Source organism: Haliotis rufescens, unplaced genomic scaffold (assembly GCF_023055435.1).
Source record: "Haliotis rufescens isolate VD_foot unplaced genomic scaffold, xgHalRufe1.0.p SCAF_98, whole genome shotgun sequence".
NCBI classification, from domain to species: domain Eukaryota; kingdom Metazoa; phylum Mollusca; class Gastropoda; order Lepetellida; family Haliotidae; genus Haliotis; species Haliotis rufescens.
Window position 1 is genome coordinate 705,522 of NW_025964392.1, and position 7,229 is coordinate 712,750.

The window sequence follows — 7,229 nt, forward strand, 5'->3', positions numbered from 1 at the left end:
TGTTTCTTCTTTTGTTTTTTGGGCATTTCAGTTGATGGTTTGTTGGTAGCTGGTATATCAGGAGAGGGTGTAGATGGGGCCACAACCTGAGTCACAATGATAGAATCTGGAGACATTTCACCTGGGCTGACAGAATGAGTTGTTTGACTGTCACATGATGTAGTCAGAGGCAGCGGGTGTTCAGAATGTGTCCACGTCAAGTCCGTCTGACATTCTATAGATCTACTGGTTGAAGGGCGAGAGACAGCAGCAGCAGCAGCATAAGATTGTTTGGATGAAGGTGTCCGGCTATCAAAGAGTTTTTTGGCATCAAAGTAACTGATGTTGTTTTGACATTTGATTGTCAAAATGTCTTTTCCACGTGTCCAAAAAGGGCAGGATTTAGATGATGCTACATGTTCACCCTTACAATCTGTACATTTCAGGTCTGCTGTACAGCCTGTACCATCATGATTTCCACCACAACGGTGGCAAACAGTTGGACGATCACATGATTTGGAGCCGTGCCCAAACTTCTGACATTTGTAACATCGGAGCGGATTGGGGACATACACCTCCACACCGATGTTAAAATAGCCCGCCTTAATAGATTGTGGAATTGTTGGAAGAGAAAAGGAGAACAAATATGTATTGGTTGGAACGATACATTCTTTTCTATTGAAACGTTTCACTGATGTGACATTCTGTGATTTAAGTTCTTCCAAAATGTCATCTTCTGACATTTCTGCCAGGCAACGAGCTCTGTCGCGGATGATCCCCCGACTCGAATTCAACGTTCTGTGTTCAGAAACAACAACTTCTGTGTTAGCAAAGCTAGTACATTGTAAAAGATTAATAGCCTGCTGTCTCCGTGCACACTCCACCAAAAGGGAGCCGCTCCGGAGCCGTGAAACATTCTTCACCTCACCACAGATACCTTCAATGGCTTTAGATATTGCAAAGGGATTGATTTTCAAAGGTAGTTGATTACGTGATTCCACTACGATAAACCGAGCCCAAGAATTTGAAGTTTGTGAAATAGAAGCATCGTAGTCAGATGAGAAAATCTCAGCTTCCAGACGTCTCTTCTTGTCAGTGCGGTTTGAACCAGAATGATTGTGTGTCATGATGAAAGTAATTGGAGTGCTACAAAGAGCGATGTTTTCCTGCACCGGATCTCCAACATGCAAACATCAGGGATACAGAGGTGGTATACTCCAGTAAAAACAACATGAATAGCTGCATTTGTCTAACAAATAAAATGCCAGGCTGGTCCGGCCCATGACAAGAAATTGAAGACATACAGAACTCAGAGGTCGAAAGTACCAGATTGGCCCATGAGCCACCGCCTTTGGCCGTAAGACTCTAGGCAAATTATTCAATCCAAAATTGAGAATACACACAAGTTATGGACGGCCAAGGCCAAAACATACATTAAACATTAAACACACGTGTGCATATACAATATTACGCACAGGGCCTGGCATGACCAGCCGATTGATAAGACCGGGCCCATCTTACCACCCGTCTAGGCGAAGTAAGGGTCGAAGTAGTGTGTTGGGCAAAGGAACACAGTTCCAGGAACCAGTGCCCTCAACTACCAGACTCCCGTCCTCCGCCGACACAGGGACGCAACCCACGGCAAACGGGCTGCCCATTTTAGTCGCCTCATATGACCAGCAATGGGAGGCTGTGGAAATATTCTGCCCCGGTTCCACACGGGGGAAGAGCGATTAGCGTTACCCAGCACTCACCACGAGGAGGTTGCTCTTCACGAGTGCCCCAGGATTTAAAGTCAGTAACTGCCTCGGGATATGGAGGACCGAACATTATGGACAAATCTATCTGACTATGAAGACAGCAGCAGATGTTGATTCCCTCCTGGCTATACTTCTATGCCTATGGGAAGTTTATGTTGACCCTGCGAGTGCACTGGCTGCATGCCACCATCAAGAGTGTGTTTCTTAAGGATTTCTTTGGAAAATATGGAAAAGTATTTGATGTTCACAGGGAATTTCATGAAATCGACGGTGAAGAGGTGCTCTCAGGTGATCGATTAGTCAAGATGGAATTGTCAGAGAACGAGAAGGCCTTGCCACACATAGTGCGTTTTGGAGAGAAGCAGTCTATGCTGATCACGGCTCCGGGGCGTCTCCCCATCTGTCTGAAATGTCATCAACATGGTCATGTAAGAGCTAAGTGCCCGAAGACAAAGGACAATGTTCTTGTGATCCCTCAGATTCCCGCTTCAGACAGTGTTAGCGTTGCTGAGAAGGATGCCACAGAGGATCCTGTTCCCCCGACAGTGAGAGGGGCTGGCAAGAGGAAACAGACAGATGTTGTCAAGAGTAACGACAAGAAAGGAAAGAAGGGGAAAACCACTGATGTGCATGGAGAGGATATGGCAACAACAGTTGTGCAGGAAGCCTCTTCCCATATGGATACTGTCATGGCAGTCATGGACATACTTTGGGAGGCTGATGCAGAGTTAGTGGATAACTCTGTTGTGTTATCAGGTTCGGTCGACCAAGGACTCTCACCTAGTTGGGCAGAACAGTCGTCACAGGTGGACGCTGTTCTTGCAGATTTACCTGCTGACGGACCTGCTGTTAAACCTGCTAATGAAGACATGCTTACCGGAACAGAACAGTCAACACAGGATTCTAAATTGCTTCATGGACCAGATGTGAAGTGTCCCACTGTTACAAACGCTGCCAAAGAGTTACTTCCCCTGAAAATTAGCTTGAGTAGAGGAGAAAAGGGCAATGTGATTGTAAACTTTCCGGAGACAACCCTAGAAGAATGGTCAGAACAATTCGGCTATGGAAACAGGACTCGGATGAAGGCTGTCGTTTTAGCAGACCTAAATGCACAAAAGTATCGCGTTCTTCGTGATACGACCGTTTCTCCAATCGTTCCTCCTTTATCTGATGTTATTCCTACCACAATTTTAAATCTTAGAATATTTGTAAATTTTAATTACTGGCTAAAATTGACTACAATCACCAGCAGCTGAAGCGATAGTGTAAATCCTGCTGGGGAACTGTGTAGGTAGCAGAAGTATCGTACGTCCCCACGGTCCCTAGTATGGTGACCTAACTTTGGTTGCTAGTGATCTATACGTATAGCCCGTTTTTATAATGTATTGTTGAATCATAGGTTATTCTTTTAATTGTTCACGCAACTAGTTTTACTTCTAAACTGTGATAGTCTAGTTATTTATACTGTCCGTCGATGACAGGTTTTTATTCGTCTAAATCTATTAACTATTAATGTTCTCGTCACTATATTGCTGAAATATTGCCGATGTGACGTTAAATTTTAACTTACTCACTCACTCACTCCTTTATCTGATGACAGCGAGGATGATGACATTCAGCGACTTTTGTTGAAGTGCGTGGACTGATGCTCATGATGTCAATCACTGGATTGTCTGGTCCAGACTCAATTATTTACAGACCGCCATCTTTAGCTGGAATGTTGCTGAGTGCGGCGTGAAACAACAAACAAACACAACTTTTACATAAAATGGATTTACTTTATAAATGAAATTACAATCTCAATTCTTCTTCTACTAGTTTACTTTTGTTAATGCTGCCACTCCACACTCATTTTGTGACATGGTATTTTATAGTGGAGTGGCATGCCTTCAGCGCTGTTCGCGTTTGTATTTTCAATTCTGAGTAGTAAATACATATTTAAAAAAAATAAATTGAAATAAGTATCTGTTCCTGGTGCTACATTGGAGGACAACTGTGGATTTATCTTGTGTTTCGGATTCCTGGATAAAGTGGTAAATATATTGTTTTGTGACTGACTAACTTTCTTGTTTTACAGGTCGGCGGGTGGGCCTACAATAGTTGTAAAACTGAAGGTCTACTACCACAGTTGTAAAACTGTGGTAGTATCTCTTCAGTGGTCACCCCCCATTTTTCCTTCTTTTCGTCGCCATGACACTGGCTCTTGCGGAGCAGTGGCCTCCTGTTGACCAGAGTGACAGGGATTCTGGAATCGCCCAACACAATCAGGGCTGAAACAAATGTGAGAGGGCTTTCAAGAGAGGCCTTATTTCAAGCCATCCAGCGAGCTGTGTCTGGCATCTCTGTTAAAAACATTTTTTCGATCTGGAACACAGAACAGAACGGAACATGGTTCATTACTTTCCACGATCAAAGGAGAGTTAAAGCTTTACTAGATGCGGGATCTGTTCCCTTTAAAGATGGATTTATTAAGTTCAGTCATTACAAAAAGGTGACATTGCTTAGGATACATTGGCTGCATGAGGACGTGAGAAACGTAGAAAGAGCGAAAGTCCAGCTGGTGGATAATTATGTGTTTAGTGAAGTTAGAAATGTAACCCATAGAGATCCCGGAGCAAAAAGCCGATTTACTCCCCCACATTGCTCGGTTGGGAGACGGAATGGAAATGTTGATAACGTCCCCTTCATGATCCCCCATGTGTTAAGGGTGTGGCCACAAGGGCACATGAGGTCCAGTTGCCTTACCCTTATCCAGAAGAGGATAAACAGAGAAGAAAGAGAACGTTTAAATGCTTCTGTGGAGAATTAATTGTGACCATGAAACAAACTGTTATACCCATCAATGTTGATGATAAGAGAGAGGAGAATGTTTGGTAGGGTGATGTGAATGTCGAGGATAGTGTGGAGAGTGTTGAGGAGAGTGATAGATGTAGGGAAGGGGAGAGAGAAGAGTTGAATGAAAAGAGAAAGATGTGAACATGAATGACATGTCTCAAGATTCAGAGATTGACGAAGTAATCGCAAACATGTCTGATGCAAACAAAGATAATAATTTAGGAGTACAAAAGCTACAGAGCCAAAGCCAGAGTGACAGCAACAGTCAGCATTTCGCAACTCCTGAAAATGTAACAAAAAGGGGCAGATCTTTAAGCAGGTCGGGGAAAGGAAAGCACAAAATGGCGAAACATGTGGACAAAGCTCCCAGTAAATGTCCACAGGAAACAACGATGTCTGGTTTGGGGGGGTACCTCCGTTAGGAAGACATATTCTGGGGCAGTATTTAACCCAGGGTGGGTTTAAATGTTCCTGGTGATTTGAGATAACGACCTATGCAATGTCCACGGACTATGAGACAGATCAATGGCTCAAACATTATCATATCCTCTTGTAGAGGAGGTTTTTTCTTTTGTATAAGTTGACTGTATACAACAAACTATAATGTATCATTTTGTAACTTTTAATTGTAATGGTTTACTGGATAATTCCACTAAAATCAATATTTTATTAAACAAATTCAATTCTTGCATTGATGTACTTTACTTACAGGAGACCAATATTCATAATCTAACGTTAGCTAAACTGTATGAGTCAAAATTTAATGGTAAGGGGTTTTGGTCTTTTGGTTCGAATACAAGTCGGGGGGGTTTGTATAATAATTAAGAATAGTATTTATTTTATGGTAAATCAATTTTGGTTAGACATCGAGGGTCGTTTTATTCTATTGGATGTTCAAATAAATGGTACCAGACTACGTTTTATTAACGTTTATGCTCCAAATATTGCAGCGGATAGAGTACAGTTTTATAATCAATAATCTAAATATCTAGTCACTAATAGATTGTTGGGGGGGGGGGGGATTTCAATTGTATCCTCAACTTGAGAGTAGATGTAATTGATGGTAATCCAAATAGTAATCAATTTGGTTGTAATATTTTAAGACAATGGGTCTCTGATTTCTATATTACTGATACTTTTCGTTTCTCTTTTCAAGGTTTGGTTGCGGTGACTTCGAGAAATTCTATTGGTGTTGGGTCTCGCCTTGATAGATTCTATATCTCTTCTACCTTACTGTCTGCTGTCGATTCTACGACCATAACCCCCTGCTCTTTCTCTGACCATGATAACGTGTCGGTAAGAATACGAGATTTTGAAGGCATAGATTTTCGTCCATCATATTGGAAATGTGATAGTAATATTTTTGATGATTCTTTTAAATATTTATTTGCGGGTTTCTGCCACACTTACATACCATCTTTAGACCTCATTACTTTATCATGGTGGGATACTTTCAAATTAAAAGTAAAGGACTTTCTAATTTTATTACAAAAAAAGAAAAAGAAAGATAGAGTATGTCTTAGAAATGATTTAGAAATGCAGTATCTCAATCTATGTCATGCAGAATCTTCTCAGAATTTTCTCATCCTGGACTTTATACTGATCAAATTTCTGAAGTCAAAAAGCAATTAAATGATTTGGAAATATTGCAATTTCGTGGTCATCTTATTCGATCTAAAGCTAAAGACCTTGAAAATAGTGAAAAACCTTCTAGTTATTTTTTACGCAAGGAAGCAAAGAGAGATAAAGGTAAAAGTATCTCTTCCATTTTAGACCCATCTGGCGCTTTAATAAAATCCTCTCAAGGTATCATGGGTGTTTTTGTTGATTTCTATTCTGAACTTTTGGCTGAAGAACCCATTGATGAAGAAATTTGTTCTGATTTCCTTGCCGATTTACCTGAACTTAATTCGACTAATTCGGACTTACTAGAAGGTGAAATTACTAAGGATGAAATTCTAAAAGCCCTTAAGAACATGGGGAATAATAAATCTCCAGGCCCGGATGCCCTTACCAAGGAGTTTTACTTGTCTAACTTTGATGTTCTTGGTGATGTTTAACTTCGTCTTGTTCATTTGTATTTTTCTGAGGGTTCATTGCCTGAATCTTCTAAAACTTCTTACATTACTCTTCTGTGTAAGGATGTAAATAATTCGAACAACGTTCGTAATTGGTGTCCCATTTCTTTGCTTAATGTTGATGCTAAATTAATATAAAAAATATTTTGCACACGTTTAGGTCAAGTTATAGGAGATATAGTTCATCTAGATCAAACATGTGCGGTACCAAAACGGTCAATTCAGAGTAATTGCCATCTTATTCGTAATGTGCATGATTATGTGGAGCAGAAAGATGTGCATTTATTAGTTTAGATCAAGAAAAGGCCTTTGACAGAGTCTCCAACACTTAGGTCCTAATTTCTAAAAGTGGGTCAAAATTTTGTATACTGACTTTCCAGTTGTGTAATGGTTTATCAGCACATTTCTCGGCCCTTTCCGGTCACGAGGTCTGTCAGGCAGGGATGTGGGTTATCCCCATCCTTGTGTATACTATCACTGGAACCTCTACTTCACAAAATTCGTAACAGTTCCAATATAAAGGGATTACAACTTACAGGTACTAATGATTCAGCTAAAATATCCGCTTATGCTGATG